Here is an 18,583-nt window from a genome sequence, read left to right as displayed (position 1 = left end):
CTTCGCTCGGCACACTTTACCGTTCCAATCGTAGTCCACGTGGATCGTTAAGTATGAAAAAATCCCCCCCCAAAAAAAACTGTGAAAAACTCATGTCGACCTTTAGACCTGTCGACCTAGCACATGTCGACCTAGAAACCCTGTCGACCTTCCATCCATGTTGACCTAGTGACTGTCGACCTATAGTGGTCGACCTAAACATTGTCGACCTAGACACTGTCGATCTTCAGACCGGATCCCGTGTGGTGTGTAGTGGTAGTGGAGGAGTGTGTTTTCTGTTTTTTTCTCTCTGTGTTATTTGTAGTTTGTCGGGATTATGTCCCAGTCAGAGGTCAGTGTGTTGGAGGAGGTGAGTGAGAGGGAGGAGGTGAGTGAGGTGGAGGAGGTTAGTGAGAGGGAGGAGGTGAGTGAGGTGGAGGAGGTTAGTGAGAGGGAGGAGGTGAGTGAGGTGGAGGAGGTTAGTGAGAGGGAGGAGGTGAGTGAGGAGGAGGGTGTTCCTGTTGCTGCGTTCTCCAGTGATAGTGATGGTGTTGTGGCTCCGCAGCCACGCACCACTACAAAAACTGGGCGCAATGTGAAGTTCAGCTATGCTGAAAACATGGCTTTGGTGCGGGAGCTGCTGAGGCATCATCGGCAGTTGTTTGGCCATAATGCTGCCAAGGTGTCCACACGTAGGAAGTCTATACTGTGGGGTAAAGTCATTGCGGCAGTGAATTGTGAGGGTGTGGTGAGGCGGACTGAGGACACATGTCGCAAGCGCTTTTATGATATAAAGCGCCGGGTCAAGGCAAAGATGGCCAAGGAGGCCAAATCAGCCCGCCAAACCGGGGGTGGACCCTCCTTCCGTGCTTATTGGGATTTGGAGGAGCCTGTGCATTCCCTTATTCCACCCGAAGTGGTTGGTGCGCTTCATGTCCGGGATTCTGACCGGCCAAGGCAGGATGGTGAGTATTTGTTACAAAATTAAAAGTGTTAACATCTGTGTGTTGTCATTTGTTGTTTGTAATTTAATCCTGCTAATTATGATTGTCACTTTGTTAATTGTTACCTTGTGTTGGTGATGTCGTGCAGGCTTGGGCAACCTGTGGCTCTACAGGTGTTGGTAAACTACAAGTCCCATCATGCATTGCCTCATTTTTGTTAATAGTGAACGCTACATCTGTTGCAGTGCATGCTGTTATGTGTACTTTTACTACATATTCAGAGGCCCAGCTTGTCCATAACTGTTTTTTTTTTTAAAGTTAAAAAAAAAGCTTTATTTGCATTTTTGTTTATTGTGTGTTGTTGTGTGTTGTCCTTTATTTAAATTTATTATAGGCATATTTTTTTAATGAAAACATTTTTATGCAGATATTTAAGGCTAGTGTTGTATTTGTTGTTCAAAATTTGTAAGCTTAGCGTGCAATATTGTTGTTGAGTCAAGCTATGTTTTTTTAAAAAAAAAACATTATAATATTGTGCATTATTTTGCTTTGAGTATAGATTAATTAGTGTAATTGATTCTTATTTAAAGGAAACACACCCAATGAAGTCATCCAGAAAAAAAAATACATAAAATTGTTTACTTATCATTATGTTCCAGATGTTTACATCACAATAAGGAAATTCAGATAACAGTGAGTATTCAAAGTATGTTCATAATGTTTTTTAACATTTTTTAACAGTACGCCAGAGAAGCACCACAGCCAGGCCACAGCCAACACTACCAAGTGATGCAGATGGTGGAAATGCAGGTAAGAATTCACTGTAATCACATATTCTGCAAACACATTGAAGTTCAAAATATTAATGTTTCTCTTATCACATAGGTTCTTCTTCTGCAAGCCGACCTCCACTAAGGCGACCATCACAGGGCTCGGTGAGTGTGCCTAGGAGGCCAACCAAGAGACGTCGTGTTGAGGCTGAGTCTGCTGCTCCATTATCACCACCCCGGCGGCGCATCTCCGCAGTGTTGCCCCTGCCACCACAGGCAATTTTGGCAAGTCCGCAAAGTGAGGAGCCACAATCACCTCAGCTGTCTGGTGAGTAAACATAAAATATAATTGTCACAAAAAAATTAATCAGTGTGGTCTATGAATTAACCTGGATAAGGCTTAATAAATTGAAAAACCACTGATATGTGCAAGGTGTTCTATGCTGAAAAAGAGTAAAATAAAACATTTAAAATTCTGGTCGTCCCTGTTTGGCTTGTGCCTTTATCACCTTGCACATATCATTGGCTTTGCAAATCCTTAGGTCTTCTCCATGTTAATTCATCTGCACCACTGTTTGTGTAGTGTACTAAAAAAAAAATTGGATTAATTTCTTATTCCAGCCAATAATCTCAAACAACAACCACATTTTTTTTAATTCATTTTTTAGTTTACATTTTCAGATGTGATGTTGGCCATAGCAACCATTTTTTATACAAATCTTTTTTAAAAAAAAAATGTAATCTGGAATCCAAATGTTTGCCATGGCCAACATCTCCATTTCGAAACATAGGCCACCTTAAGACATTTACCTGTTTTTTTTTTTTTTTTTTTTATATTTTTTGTTAGTTTAAAAAGTTACACACACACAACACTGACTGGCTTTATCAATTTATGAGTGTGTAACAAACCACATTTAATTCATTGTGTGTGTATCACAAAAGGAAGGGCCATACACAATCTGGAAATGCATTAATGTAAAATGGCGAAAGTTATTCGTGTTTGCAAAATAATTATGGCTTAGAGTCCGAGAACTAACACATTTTTAATACTATTGAGTATTGAAAATTAGAAGGCACATATGTGTTTCAAAAGGTAAGCTTCCTAGGTAATTTGAGCACACAAACTCAGAAACATTTTCAACATGAGTATTATTAAGTAAGCCATGTTTTGGACGCACAGCAGGAAAGTGACCAGCAGCCTACCTTCACACTACACCTGCAGCCCATCGATCCTACCCAGCCAACCCCGCAGCAGGACATAACACAAACACCACAAACATCCGTTAGCCCCCAATTGATGCCAACAACACCCCAGCAACAAATGTCCCCTGACTTTTGGAACAGTTGGGCCACACAACAGGCACAAAACTATGCCTGCCTGAACACCCACACCCAACACCTTGCCAGTCTGCCCCATCATCTTCCTCGCATCAGTCGGAACTCTGGCAGACTGATAGTTCAGGTAGGCAGAATAGCAAATTCAATGGAACAAATGAGGGCAGACAACAGTCAAATGCTTGCCAATTTAACAAGAATCATCGATGAACAACAGCGGCAGCAACAAGCCCTAATCCAAATAATACAACACAACCAAGTGGTCCACGAAAATTTATCAAGAATTATTGCCAGCAACACTCCCACAAATAACCAACTGAATGCAAGTATACACAACCTCAGCCAAAGCATTAATGTGTTGGTATCCCAACAAGTCAGCTCAAGCTCCGGAACTACGACACCAAGCCAGACCCCAGTTACCTCCCCTGTTAGACGCTCCAGCAGAACACGGGCCACCGGACCTGGTCAATCCTCTGCACCCAGCACACAAAAAAAAAAATAAGGAAGGATGCATAAAATGTTTGTTACCAAATACATTTTTTGGTATTGTTTACCCAAAAATGCCTGTGTCCGTGCAAATCATTTTAAAAGATGCAATGTGTATGGTTTAATGGGGTAATGAGTGACACTAAGTTAGTCAAATTACAGTATAAATGTACAGACCAGTATTTTACATAAAAATCTTTAAAAAAAAACAACACACCTACAATATATTGAATCAAAGTGGTTAGTCAAGGCTATTTGAAACTAAACAATACTTATCGGTAAAATAACGCAGAATAACTTCTTGCCTTAACTGCCTCCCTACATCTGTACTCACACTGTCACCAGATGTTTCTAACTCACCTACTTGCTGACTGTTTTCTTCATCAACATGTGGCAGATGTTGGCACAAACACAGATTATGAAGAAAACAGCAGCAGAACACAATCCTAGTCACCTTTGAGGGACTATACAACAAAAGCCCAGCAGATTTATCCAGACACTGAAACCTAGATTTCAGCACCCCAAAACATCTTTCTATCACATTCCGCGTAGACTTATGTGCATGATTGTAATTGAGTTCAGCAGGAGAATCAGGTTGGGACAATGGAGTAAGTAGCCAAGAGTAGCAGCCATAACCACCATCACCTGAAATACAGATATAGCCAACATTAGTACATGTGTATTATGAACAAACACCTAGAAAAAAAACGGACTTTTCAGTTACCACACATACACACAACACACTTGGAACATACCCAGCAGCCAGCCATCAGGCATTTGTCCGTCCTCAAATTTATCAAAGAGGGATGACTGACTGAGGATGAAGGAGTCATGGCAGCCACCAGGGTAACCTGCAACCACACTCATAATTTTTAGATTTGCATCACAAACCACCTGGACATTAGTTGATTGTCTAGAATGCCGATTGGTAAAGACATATTGCCTGCCCCTAGGTGGTCTCAGCTCAACGTGTGTGCAATCTATGGCACCCAGCACATTGGGCATGCCAGCAAGCTCATAGAAAGCTACCCTGACTGCATGCCACTGCGACTCCTGGGTAGGGAAGCAGATAGAGGCATCTATATGGGGTTCCAAGACATCCAAAACCTGAGTGGACATTAATAAATATATGGTGAGTGTCATGATCTGTAATCAATACAATACTGTGTTCTAAGACCTAACAGAAGCAACACTTAGACATAGACGTGTATGTATATTTCAACTCACCTGATTCAAATATTTGGAAAAGGTGGGCTGGGAGATACCAATGACGTCGCCTGTCACAGCCTGGAAGCTCCCAGTAGCCATAAAGTGCAACACAGCCAGGAGTTTGTGCAGGCCTGAGACAGAGCGAGAGCGTCCTGTCTCAGGGTCTAGGTCCAGTTTGACAAGGTCATACAGACGGAAAATGTTGCTTCTATTTAGCCGAAACATCTGTATGACTCTATCATCAGACAATGCGTTTAAGTTTAAACGCCCCCTAAAAAAACAAGGCCGGCGCAACATCCGCGGCACCTGTACAACCTGCTGACCATGTTCACTTACCTGGCCCTGATTTCTTGAAGACTCATGGAGCAGTCTCAGGTATCCCCCAGCAACCAGAAAATCAGTAGCACACACAGCAGCAGCCATTTCAGAGTGAGAGTTATTCAAAATGTGCCTGGGACTCTTTTATAGGGCCAAACATTCAGGTGTGACGAATGGATAATTGAATACACATGTAAACACGCTTATCAAAAGCAGGTCTACTTTTTTTTAGGACTTTTTTACGATTTGTATTTTTTCACGACCGCAAATGCATTTTCACGGTACACATTACAAATACGAATGGTTAGTAAATGACCGTGATTCATACTAAAACAGCCGCGTTTGGCCGAAGGTGTATTCATTCGTATTTTTTTTTCAATAACTACCAAATAAATACGAATGCTCTCATCACTGCCGTGATTTTTGCTTAGTAAATTCCCGAAATGACACTTTGAAGAAAAAACGTCATCTCGGTCAAAATCGGGACCGTAGTAATATACCCCACTGTTGTAGATAATGAATGAACACAGAAGTGAACATAAACTCAGCACTTTATTCAGGCAGCAGAGTGATTATAGCAGAGGGATCACAGTAATAATCCAAGGTACAAAATATGCAGAGTACAGTGAGGTTTACAGTGATGAATTAGCCAGGAATGTAAGCAGGCACAGATGAAATCCACAGTAAATGTATATGAGTACTTAAGTGAGAGTGTTTTGGAACTTTGCAGTATGGACAAGGCAAGCTACTAATAAAAAAGGCACTTAACTGAGAGAGTTTTCTGGAAACTGAGCAAGGCAAGGCAAATCTTGAACGGGGACCAACTGACAAGGCTTCCAAACAAGAACTTTTACACAGGAATCAGGTACTGGAACTCAGGAAATGCATGTAATTAAGACTTAACTGAGAGAGCATCTGCAGGCACACAGCTAGGACTTCAAACATGGTTCAGGCAACAAGGCCAAATGATAAAGCTTCAGCAAAGGTCCAGAGACTAGGCACAGCACTAGAAACAGGAACATGACATTGAAAATATCACTGGCAGGGCTGTACAGGGCTGGCTCCTCATTATCAGGAGCAGGGACCAATGGCCGTGAGCCTAGCAGACCAGCCCCTTAATGATAAAACAGATTGCAGCTGTAGAGCTGCATAACACACAAGACCCAAGGCAAACAGGCAGCGGCGTAACCAGAACTTTGTGGGCCCCATAGCAACATTTTGAAGGGCCCCTGCCCCAATGCTTTGAGAGAGCCACCTCTCCACAGCAGTTGTTATTTTATGCCCCATAGTAGTGTCCTACTTTATTTTAGGACCCATAGTAGTGCCCTAGTTCACATTATGTCACATTGTAGGACTGCCATTACACATTATGCCACACAGTATCCCCAATTCATATGACATACATGTCTCCATGTCCATATTATGTGATATTATAATGCCCTCTTGTTTTATTCCACATTACAATGAGCATGTCAAGAGGCAAAACTAGATATATTGTAGGCCCCAAAGCAAAAGTTTGTTAGTGCCTCTAAACATCACCCAATGGGGAAAAATTTATATAACAGCTGCATCTTTGACAGGGAAGGCGGCCCCCTCTCAGCTCTGGGCCCCTTGCAAACAGGGAATACATGATGAATGCAGACTCTGATAGGTTTCTAATGTCAGCTGACACCAGGTGCATTCTGACTAGAGGGAATGCATCAGCTGACACACTCCAACAGAATTGTAACAGTAATATAGAAACGATAGCTAGAACCTGATTGGTTGCTATGGGCAACACTACAACTTTGAGTTTTTAGAAGCTTTAGTAAAAATCTACACCTTAGTACTGTATGTAAATCTGCATCGAGTTTCAGCAATTTGTTGCAGGTGAGAAAGAGTAAACTCACTGAAAACTCACCAGAAACTGGCTCTGGCAAGAGAGATTGCTCAAACTACATGCATGTGTTGCTTTGCCACTAATTAATACTTAGTTAAAAGCCACCAAAATAATACAAATACATATGTCATAATTATTTAAAGAGTTCATAATTGGGGGTAATAAATCTTAAAAAATAACAACATTTAAAATGATGCTTACAATATTTTTTTATGTTAACTATGACCACATTAATTAATGAGGGAAGCACCAGTTATATTGCATATGTGTGTATGAACTTCTACCGTTAATGACTTGATATGGCCTCAGTTAACATACAAATATGATGGCCATGCTTAATATAGGAGTTTTCAACAAACAGCTGTACTTAATGCCATATGCATCAGTGTTCCTATATATATATATATATATATATATATGTAATGATATGTACAAATTATTTATGATGCCCTAGTGCAGATTACATGGTAATTGTAAGTAATATAAGTGTAAGCAATGTAGTAGGGTAGGAACATATTATTTGTATAAGGTGAACTGTATGTCTTTGTAGAGGTGTGCCCGCGGGAGGTTGCTGGATGGGTATCGCTCGTGGGGACGCGCGATGACCGGAGATGGAGGAGAGGGGGTTTGCAAACTGGGAGGAGGGAGCCGGAGGTCGGTTGGTGGTGCAGCTAGAAGAAACGGAGCTGAGAGAGATCAAGGGCAGAAGAGGAAGTGATGGGTGCAGGTGAACCGGAGAGCAGAGGACGGAATAGCGCTTACTGAAGGGTAGATGCTAGAATCAAGTGGGATAAGGGACCTTTTCTGTAAGGGGGAGGAGTTATGACACAAGGGGGAGGAGCTAGGCCAGCGGGATAGTTCCTCTACTATCCACGCCACCAACTATTACCTTCAGTAATCAGGTGGCGAGCGAAGCGAGCCACCGAGCCCGAAGCGTGGCGAGCGAAGCGAGCCCGCGAGGGTACTTTTCGGGTACCCTGTTCGCCCGTAGCTCCTCCCCCTGGTGACGTGTCTCCTCCCCTAGATACATCAGAAGGTCCCTTCTCCCACTCCGAAATAGAATCAACCCTTACTGAAGCCTGCAGTGAGTTAGTGGGTGGTAGCAGAGTCTTCAACTGTGTCCCGCTAACTGTGGGGTGGCTGCGGCAGGAGCAGTAAAGGAGGAGGTGCATCGGTGCTAAACCTTACCCTTGGGGGAGTTGCTGAGATGGGTAGTGCCCGCCTCTGCCCATCCTACAAGTCTGCATGTGCATGCTAGAGAGATACTGTTAAGGCTAACGCTACTGCTTGGGTGCATAGTCAGCCAGTGAGTCCACAAAGCCAGCCGTAGTTTAGCTATCCCTTAGAGCCAGTGGGGCTGTCCGGGCTGTCAGGCTACATTAACTCTAGGGGAGTGTGAGAGAGCATCTGTATATCTAGCTGGAAGAAATGTCATCCCATTCCTTGTAGTACCCCTAGCTCATCCTATAATTGGAGGCTGTATGGGAACCAGTGTACAGTGGATTAAGGTGTACTGCAATACATCATAAAGTGTGAGGAGGTCATACTATCACTTGTGTGGTGTGATTTATGGACAAGTAATAGCAGCCTCCCACCTAGTCTGGCAATCCACCAGAGGGATAAATGACTTTCTGAGACAGTCGGACTCCAGAGTTACCTACCTCAAGCACGTTAAGGACATACAGTACCGGTAGCGATAGAAGGGTATAACTCCTTCATAATCTTCAGGATTATAATTTTATTGGAGCCATCCAAAAGTTTAGGGTTTCTAGGTATCCCTACAGACACGTATCCTACTGGGAGGTCAAAAGACCCATTAAAGCAACTGACAGTGGATCTGGAGGTCTGAACAGGGTAACCTGTCTATTATCTACAGCACAGTACAGACAGCACCACCTGGAGTTCACTCTCTACATAGGCACCGTGCTGGGACTTTGGGTGAAATCAAGCCACATATGACAACCAAGAAAGAGGAAGAGGTTGCCCACTATTAATCTTCCCCATTTTATAGTGCAGGAAGTAGCCTTGATGTAGGTGGGTGATGGATTATGAATTTAAACCCTGACCAGTTGGCGTGCAACATAGAACCATAAAATACCTGGGTATTTACATTCAGAGATACTGGTAAACAGTAATAGCTGAGCTCACTATATTATTATGGTGCCAAGGTATATGTTTTTGTAATGAATGCAATAAATTCTGTATAGGCCATTAAGAGGGGTATAGTGATATATGGGGACGGTATGACAATGCTAAGCACGTTACACCTTATTATACCTGTTATGTTCTGTTGATATGGTGTTAAGTTTGTGAACTAATAAATAGTATATACTTACCCTAAACTGGATCTTCGGTGTGATGAAGGACGTCTGATTCCTGTAAGACAAATACAAGTAGGCCATTTATAGATTCAACTGGTTTAATTTCATCGCTGTTACTATACAAAGGTACAGTCCTCTGGTTTTCCCAAGCAAATCCACCTTAATATTCCCTGGATTGGCTGGAGGCACGCCTACATAGGGTCAGTCTAACATATTCGACCCCTTATCACTTAAACCCCACTAGTAAGAGGGTTACATTTGGAGGCACTGCTGAGATCCTGAGAGTTAATATTTAGTGTCTCCTGTTTACCTGACCGGTTATAATCTGCAATGGATACTGTAAACGGGAAGGATATTTATTGCTGGTGCATAGAGAAGGGAATAGATATTCAATGCAGTTTTGGATTGGGGGAAATTTTAATGGGGTAGGGGATGAGCCTGTGCTGAAAGAAGTTGCGAAATTCTATGGGGTAAGACAGCCACAGGTGGTAGACAGATGGAAGGGCCCATTGGTAGACACCTTTGTATTGCTTCTGAGCAATGATAGCATTTTGGATCTCATATTGTTCCCGGGTATGATAATTCTAGAAAGTGTTCCTGGGAGGAGGCTACAACTCCTGTGGCCTGAAATGGCAGGCAAAAGTGGAGGAATAACACTTTGGGAGGGGGATAGTTCTGGTAGTGTGAGACCAGAGAGGGTGCGAATACAGAAGCACTACAAGGCTCTTCCGCCAAAGCAGTGGTGGATAAAGTCGTAAGTCACTTGGAATAGGTGGAACTTTGAAGGGGGGTATCACCGATTGCAAATTTTCTCACGAATCACCCCTGTGCCTGCCGCATAAGAAAATTATGAGTTGTGGAGTGAAGTCACCATCCAGCACTCGGAAGAGTGGCAATGTCCTGAGCACGTAAAATGACAACAGGTGGTGGAGAGTTTGAGGAGACCCACCATGGGGGTAATTCAATCCACCAGGAGGAGCAACCCTCAGGCCACCCTACACGACTATATACAGGCGTTAGGCTTTTCATATGGGACATTAGAAGGAGTCAGAAACCTGTTGGCATGGCTAAATAGTACTTACCAGGAGTACGGAGAGGACTTAACCCATTATATTTACAGGGTGGATCAGCTGATAAATAAAAACATTGATAGAGGGGGAATTGAGAAGGAACAGGTCGATGTTCATCGGATTACGCAGGTTCTCAAGGGTGCCTGACCAACAGTCCAGTGGCACAGAAATTACGATGCACCTTGAGCAAGGCTAGTCCACCTACGTTAAATGAGCTGGTAAGGGAAGTAAAGCTTAAGGAGGTACAAATCGAAAATCTGGAAAAAAACTATCAAGAATGTGATAGTAGTGTTACCAACTGCAAACAAACCTCCCCTGGATGAGCGAGTATTAACTCTACTAGAGGAACAAAACAAGAAAATTGAACAACTGACTGTTCTTCAAACCAGCAACAGTACTAGGCAGTATATGCTGTCCGGCCTAGGTAGACGAATGACCCAAAGAGGAGAGACTCTGCCCCCTCTGGTATGCTATGCTTGCGACCAAGTGGGACATCAAGCCTTTGAATGCCCTTTTGCAGATCACAACTGTAGGGAGAACCGAGGTTACAATCATCGTAGGGCGGCTGAGCTGACTGAATACTCCAATGGGAGTTCTGTGACTCCCTCACAGATGCCCCAGTTATAAACGTATATGCCATGGGGAGTGCTCAATGGTCAGATCAGATCCCTGATAGTTTGATGGGGCTGGCTCCAGTGGTCAAAGCCATGGTTAATGGGAAAGACAGTGGCTCGCAGGTCTCTATAGTATTTGAGACATGGTATCGGGCTCATTTGTCAGCTGTTCCTATCCATCTCCTTAGTGGCCTCACCATATGGGGCCTTAGTGAGCAAAAATATCCTTATTTGGGATATATCATCACTAGAATAACATTTGAACCTGGGTTGAGCACTATTAATCAGACCGTCCCCCTAGTGGCTCTAGTTTGTCCGGATTCCCCAGGAGATAATGGAAAACTGCCCGTGATAGTGGATACCAATACCAATCTTTTTAAGACGCTCCGGAACTGGAGTGACAAGCAGGTTTCAGATCCTAGGAACCTCCTGGACTGTTATTGTATAAATAATTTGAGGGATGACCATCAGAGGACCTCAGAACTAGTTGACACATTGGGATTGAAAGTGTCTACAATGCTTCCTTTGTTAGAGAGCTGCTTTCAGGGTTGTGACATGGACCCTGAAAGTAAAGCCAAGTTGCTATATAGACTTCGGCAGTGGGAGACGGTATTTTCCGGGGAGAATTGGATATAGGGACTGCTCATGGTGTGGAACACTCCATCAAGTTGACTAATAACACCCCCTTTAGAGAGCAATCACGATGATTGGCGCCAGACGATTTTAAAGATGTGAGACAACAACTACGGGGGTTACTTGAGAACCAAGTGATAGTTGATTCAGAGAGTCCGTATGCCTCGCCCATTGTGGTGGCACGGAAGAAGAGTGGAGACATTCGGCTTTGTATTAACTATCATACTTAAAATAACCGAATTGTCCCAGATGAATATACTGAGCCTAAGATTGAGGAAGCCCTAGATTGCCTGCAGGGGAGCCAGTGGTTCTCTGTATTGGATCTACACAGTGGATACTATCAGATCCCCATGGCTGCAGAAGATTGATGTAAGACTGCATTTATATGCCTGATAGGGTTTTTCAAATTCCTCAAAATGCCTCAAGGTATCAAAGGTGCCCCAGCTACATTTCAGCGAATGATGGAAAAGACCATTGGGGACATGTGTTACTGAGGGGTGTTGGTGTTCCTGGATGATATTATCGTGTTTGGAAGGACGCTGGAGGAACATAACAATCGGTTATTAAATGTATTAGGCCGGCTTCACGATAGGGGACTGAAGCTATCTGTGGAGAAGTATAAGTTTTGTCAGTCAGTGGTAAAATATTTAGGGCATATTGTCAGCCAGCATGAGATTTCTATTGACCCGGATAAAGTGGTGGCAGTACAGAATTGGCCTAGGCCTGATAAACTCTAAGATCTCTCGTCATTCTTAGGCTTTTGTGGCTACTACTGGAAATTTGTACCGCATTATTCCACGATTGCATGACCTGACAGAGCTGACTAAGGGTTGCCCTCCAGTCAACAAGAAGCAAGCGGCCCTCATGGGTAAGATGGGGGATACTTCAAGCCTCAGGAGCCATTTGGAGATAGATGGAACAGTTCGTGTGAAGAAGCATTCAATAGCTTAAAACTGAGCTTGACAAACTCGCCGACATTGGCCTATGCCAATCCTGCCCTTCCTTATGAAGTGCACATAGACGCCTCGTATGCTGGTATTGGGGGAGTTCTATATCAAGTGCAAGGCAAGCAATTGAAGCCTATTGCTTATATCAGCAGTGGGTTATCAGCTGGAGAGAAGAATTACCCTGTCCACAAGTTAGAGTTCCTTGCATTAAAATGGGCCATTATGGACAAGTTACACAACTACTTTTATGGAGTCCCCTTAACTGTTCATACAGACAACAACCCTCTAACATACATCCAATCAACCGCCAAGCTGGATGCCACAGGTCTCCGATGGTTGGCCGCTCTGTCTAACTATGAGTTTATTGTCAAATATCGACCTGGGGTGTCAAATGTAGATGCATATGCTTTATCTAGATGACCGCATACAGAGGTGGGTCCTTACACAGACGAATGGATCGAAGTACCAGCATCCACACTGAAAGGGTTTTGTCATCAAGTTAACCTACTGTATCAGTCTGACAGTCCAGCCATAGCGACTATGGGAGTATCCAAGTCGGTCCTCCCTCCTTTGTATTGTCAAGTGAGTAAAGCTGCTATGAGAGGGCTAGAAGTGGTAGATTCCATGCAAATGGCTAAAGAGCAAGCAGCTAATAATGACCTGCTGCCTATTCTGCAGCGGTTAGATTGTTCTTTAGTACCAAAGATCACGGTAGCTATGACCCCCAAGTCAAGATTTTTAGCCCAGCAGCTAAAGAGGTAAAGGGTGATTCAAGGGATCCTATACCGGCGAACACAGAGAGGTGATGGCACTTATAAGTTACAACTAGTGTTGCCAGAGAAATATAGGTTGACAGTGTTGCATTCACTAGATGATGATCTTGGACATCTGGGTTATGACAAGATGCACAATTTGATCACTGATAGATTTTACTGGCCATTCATGACCCAAGATATAGAGCGGTATTGTAAGACCTGCGGGAATTGTGTCATCCGGAAAACACTACCCGAGAAAGCTGCACCTCTGGTGAACATCGTTAGTTCAGGCCCTATGCATTTAGTGTGTATTGATTTTCTTGCCCTGGAAGGTCCTGTGGGAAAGGACAGCAATATTTTAGTTATCACTGATCACTTCACCTGGTATGCCCAGGCATATCTAACTACTAATCAGAGAGCTATCACTGTTGCCAAACTCTCTGGGAAAAGTTTTTTATACATTACGGGTTGCCGGTTCGGATACATTCTGACCAGGGCCGAGATTTTGAGAGCAGATTAATCCATGAACTGTGTAATTGTTGTGGGATTCAGAAGTCACCAATGACACCTTATCATCCCCAGGGAGATCCTCAACCAGAGCGGTTCAATCGAACTCTATTGAATATGTTGGGTACTTTTGGATCCAAAAAGAAAAAATAGGATTTTAATTACCTACCGGTAAATCCTTTTCTCGCAGTCCGTAGAGGATACTGGGGTCCACATTAGTACCATGGGGTATAGAAGGGTCCACTAGGAGCCATGGGCACTTTAAGAAATTAATAGTGTGGGCTGGCTCCTCCCTCTATGCCCCTCCTACCAGACTCAGTCTAGGAAACTGTGCCCGAGGAGACGGACATACTTCGAGAGAAGGATTTAACAGAACAGTGGTGAGATTCAAAACAGCATACACCACAACAAGAGGAAAGCCATAATAACCAAACTTGAACAGGAACAGCAATGGCTGAACCAATAACAATACTTAATGTAAGTAACAGTCCAGGATACAGGAAGCACTGGGCGTGTGCCCAGTATCCTCTATGGACTACAAGAAAAGGATTTACCTGTAGGTAATTAAAATCCTATTTTCTCTTACGTCCCAGAGGATACTGGGGTCCACATTAGTACCATGGAGATGTACCAAAGCTCCCAAACCGGGTGGGAGAGTGCTGAGGATCCTGCAGAATGGATTGACTAAACTGAAGGTCCTCAGAGGCCAAAGTATTGAACTTGTAGAACTTGGCAAACGTGTTCGAACCTGACCAAGTAGCTCCTTGGCAGAGCTGTAAAGCCAAGACACCCTGGGCAGCCGCCCCCAGGAAGAACCCACTGACCTAGTCGAGTGGGCCTGTACAGATTTCGGAACCAGCAAGCCAGCCGTAGAATAAGCATGCTGGATAGTAAGGCTGATCCAGCGAGCAATAATAGACTGCTTTGAAGCAGGACACCCAATTTTATTGGGATCATAAAGAACAAACAGCGAGTCAGATTTTTTGTGACAAGCTGTCCGGTTCACATAGATCTTCAAAGCCCTCACAACATCCAAGGACTTTGAAGTAGCAGAGGTGTCGGTAACCACCGGAACCACAATAGGTTGGTTAATATGAAACGCAGACACCACCTTAGTAAGAAATTGTTGACGAGTTCTGAGTTCAACTCTATCTTCATGAAACACCAAATAGGGGCTCTTGTGAGACAACGCCCCCAATTCCGACACACTTGCTGAAGCCAAGGCCAACAGTGTGATGGGCTTCCACGTAAGAAACTTGACGTCAACGTTTTGTAAAGGCTCAAACCATTCAGATTGCAGGAACTGCAACACCACGTTGAGATCCCAAGGTGCCGTTGGAGGCACAAAGGAGCGGTTGAATGTGCAGAACTCCTTTTAAGAACGTCTGAACCTCAGGGAGAGAAGCCTATTGTTTCTGGAAGAAAATGGACAAGGCCAAAATCTGGACATTTAAGGAGCCCAGGCATAGGACCGCATCCACACCTGACTGCAGAAAGAGCAGAAAACGTCCCAGGCGAAATTCCCCTGCAGGGAATTTCCTGAGTTCACACCAAGAAATATATTTTCTCCAAATCCGGTGGTAATGTTTAAACGTTATCCCCTTCCTGGCCTGGATCAAGGTAGGAATCACCTTGTCCGGAATGCCTTTACAGGCTAGAATTTGATGCTCAACTTCCATGCTATCAAACGTAGCCACGGTAAGTCTTGATAGACAAATGGCCCTTGTTGCAGAAGGTCCTCTTGAAGAGGTAGAGGCCACGGATCCTCCACGAGCATCTCCAGTAGGTCCGCGTACCAAGTCCTTCTTGGCCAATCCAGAGCAATGAGAATTGCTTTAACCTTTTCCCTTTTTTTTCTTTTGAGAATCCTTGGGATCAATGGAAGTGGTGGAAACAGGTACACCCTCTGATAGACCCACGGAGTCACCAGAGCGTTTGCCGCCACCGCCTGTGGGTCTCTCGACCTGGAACAATACCACTGGAGTTTCATGTTGAGACGAGAGGCCATCATGTCGATCTGTGGAGGTCCCCACCGACTTGTCAAGCACCCGAATACCTCTGGGTGAAGGGCCCACTCTCCTGGATGGAGATCATGTCTGCTGAGGAAGTCTGCTTCCCAGTTGTCCACTCCCGGAATGAAGATTGCAGACAACGCTATCACGTGTCTTTCCATCCGGAGGAGAATCCTTGTTACCTCTGACATCGCTGCTCTGCTCTTCGTTCCGCCTTGTCAGTTTATGTATGTCACCGCCGTCACATTGCCCGACTGAACCTGAATGGCTTGATCTTGAAGAAGATGTGAAGCCTGCAGAAGGGCATTGTATATGGCCCTTAGTTCCAGAATGTTGATTGGAAGAATGGCTACCTGACTTGTCCATCTTCCTTGGAAGTGTTGCCCCCTGGTGACTGCTCCCCAACCTCGGAGGCTTGCGTCTGTGGTTAGAAGAATCCAATTTTGAATCCTAAACCTTCGGCCTTCTGTGAGGTGAGGAGTCTGAAGCCACCACAGCAGAGAAATCCTGGCTCTTGGCGACAGACGTATCCTCTGGTGCATGTGTAGATGCGATCCGGACCATTTGTCCAACAGAACCAACTGGAAGGGGCTTGCATGAAACTTTCCGTACTGCAGCGCTTTTGTAAAGCCGCTATCCATCTTCCCCAGAAGACGAATGCACAGATGCACTGATATCCAGGGAGGTTGTAGAACCTTCCGCACCATCGACTGAATTACCAATGTCTTTTCCAATGGAAGGAAAACTGTCATTGCCTCCATGTCCAGTATGTTTTTAAACACGCTAAATGATAATTACTTAGTTCAATTAATCGAGGAACCAACTAGGTACAATACAATCTTAGACCTGGTATTAACTATAAATAGGGAATTGGTTTCAAATATTGAAGTAGGAGAGCCCATAGGTAATAGCGACCACAATATGGTCACATTTAATATCAGTTTTCATAAGTAGTCCTATATTGGCTTAACTAGGACTCTAAACTTTAGCAAAGCCAACTTTGACATGATGAAGGAAGCGTTAAGGGACATTGAATGGGAAATTCTGTTTTAAGGAAAAAATACTACAGAGAAATGGGATGTAATAAAATCACTGCTAATTAATAATACTCGTAAATTTATTCCCAGCAGCAGCAAAAAAAAAGGAATAAAAATCCCAAACCAATGTGGTTTAACAAAAATATAATGGAATTAATGGACAAAAAAGACGAGCATTTAAAAAATACAAATCTAAGGGGGATGCGGAGTCATTTCAACACTATAAGGACTGTAACAAAATATGCAAAAAAGGAATAAGAGCGGCTAAAGTAGAATTTGAAAGACTAGTAGCAAAGGAAAGCAAAGCGAATCCCCCAAATCTTTTTAAGTACATCAACAGTAAGAGACTAAAGAAGGATAGTATAGGCCCTTTAAAGGAGAAGAGGGGAGTCTTAATCAAAAATGATAATGACATAGCAAACAAACTAAATAAGTTTTTTTAACGGTATTTACCAGAGAGGACCAAATGCTGGGTCTAACACAAAATCTCAGCAAAGATAATGTCCCACTGCTAAATGCTTATTTGTGTGAGGAGGTAGTCTGTGACCGATTAAAAAAGTTAAAGATTAATAAGACACCTAGTCCCGATGGAATTCACTAGAGATGAGCGGGTTCGGTTCCTCTGAATCCGAACCCGCCCGAACTTCAGGTTTTTTACACGGGTCCGAGCAGGCTCGGATCTTCCCGCCTTGCTCGGCTAACCCGAGCGCGCCCGAACGTCATCATCACGCTGTCGGATTCTCGCGAGGCTCGGATTCTATCGCGAGACTCGGATTCTATATAAGGAGCCGCGCGTCGCCGCCATTTTCACACGTGCATTGAGAGTCATAGGGAGAGGACGTGGCTGGCGTCCTCTCCGTTTAGAGAAGAGAGAGACACAGTATTTTGGGGAGCATTATTAGGAGGAGTACTACTATACTGTATACTACTATACTACTTGCTGAAGTGATATTTATACTAGATTAGATAATAGATAGTGTGACTGTAAGTGTATTATCTGACTTGTGGGGGAGACACTGACAGTGGGGAGCAGTTAGAGTCTGAGAGCAGGACTCAGGAGTACATATAACGTACAGTGCACACTTTTGCTGCCAGAGTCAGTGCCACACTGCCATTGTTGTGACCACACTGACCACCAGTATAATAATATATTTTGTGATTGTCTGCTTAGGCCTCGGAGTACTAGTTGCAAGTTGCAACGTGACCTGAAGTGACCACCAGTTTAATAATCAATCACCACCAGTTTAATATATATATATATATATATATATAATTAATTGTATATAATATATATATATATATATATATATATATATAATATTGTATACCACCTACCCGTGGTTTTTTTTTTTTCATTCTTCTTTATACATACTACTATAGTAGCTTACTGTAGCAGTCTGCGGTGCTGTGCTGACCTGACAGTGTCCAGCAGGTCCGTCATCAGTCATTACATAATAAATATATATAGTACCTGTCCGGCTGCAGTACTAGTGATATTATATTGATTTCATCTCATTATCAATAATTTATCATCCAGTCTAGACTCTATATTAGCAGCAGACACAGTACGTTAGTCCACGGCTGTAGCTACCTCTGTGTCGGCACTCGGCAGTCCATCCATAATTGTATACCACCTACCCGTGTTTTTTTTTTTTTCTTTCTTCTTTGTACATACTACTATAGAGTATAGTAGCTTACTGTAGCAGTCTGCGGTGCTGCTGAGCTGACAGTGTCCAGCAGGTCCGTCATCAGTCATCATTAACTAAT

General features: G+C 43.6%; 1 long non-coding RNA gene across 1 annotated transcript in view; it reads right to left on the bottom strand.

Annotated features, from left to right (window-relative positions):
• Positions 1-1,596: 1,596 nt before the first annotated feature.
• Positions 1,597-18,583, bottom strand: part of LOC134947771 (uncharacterized) — a 68,760-nt gene continuing 51,773 nt past the window's right edge. Inside the window, exons 2-3 of the long non-coding RNA XR_010182764.1 lie at positions 9,257-9,296; positions 1,597-2,018 (exon numbers count right to left, since the gene is read on the bottom strand). This is a non-coding gene — a long non-coding RNA (uncharacterized LOC134947771). The remainder of the gene's footprint in view (positions 2,019-9,256; positions 9,297-18,583) is intronic.

The sequence above is a fragment of the Pseudophryne corroboree genome, chromosome 8 (assembly GCF_028390025.1).
Source record: "Pseudophryne corroboree isolate aPseCor3 chromosome 8, aPseCor3.hap2, whole genome shotgun sequence".
In the NCBI taxonomy this organism is placed as follows: Eukaryota; Metazoa; Chordata; class Amphibia; order Anura; family Myobatrachidae; genus Pseudophryne; species Pseudophryne corroboree.
The sequence above is the reverse complement of the archived record's forward strand: the minus strand, read 5'-3'. Positions and strand labels throughout refer to the sequence as shown.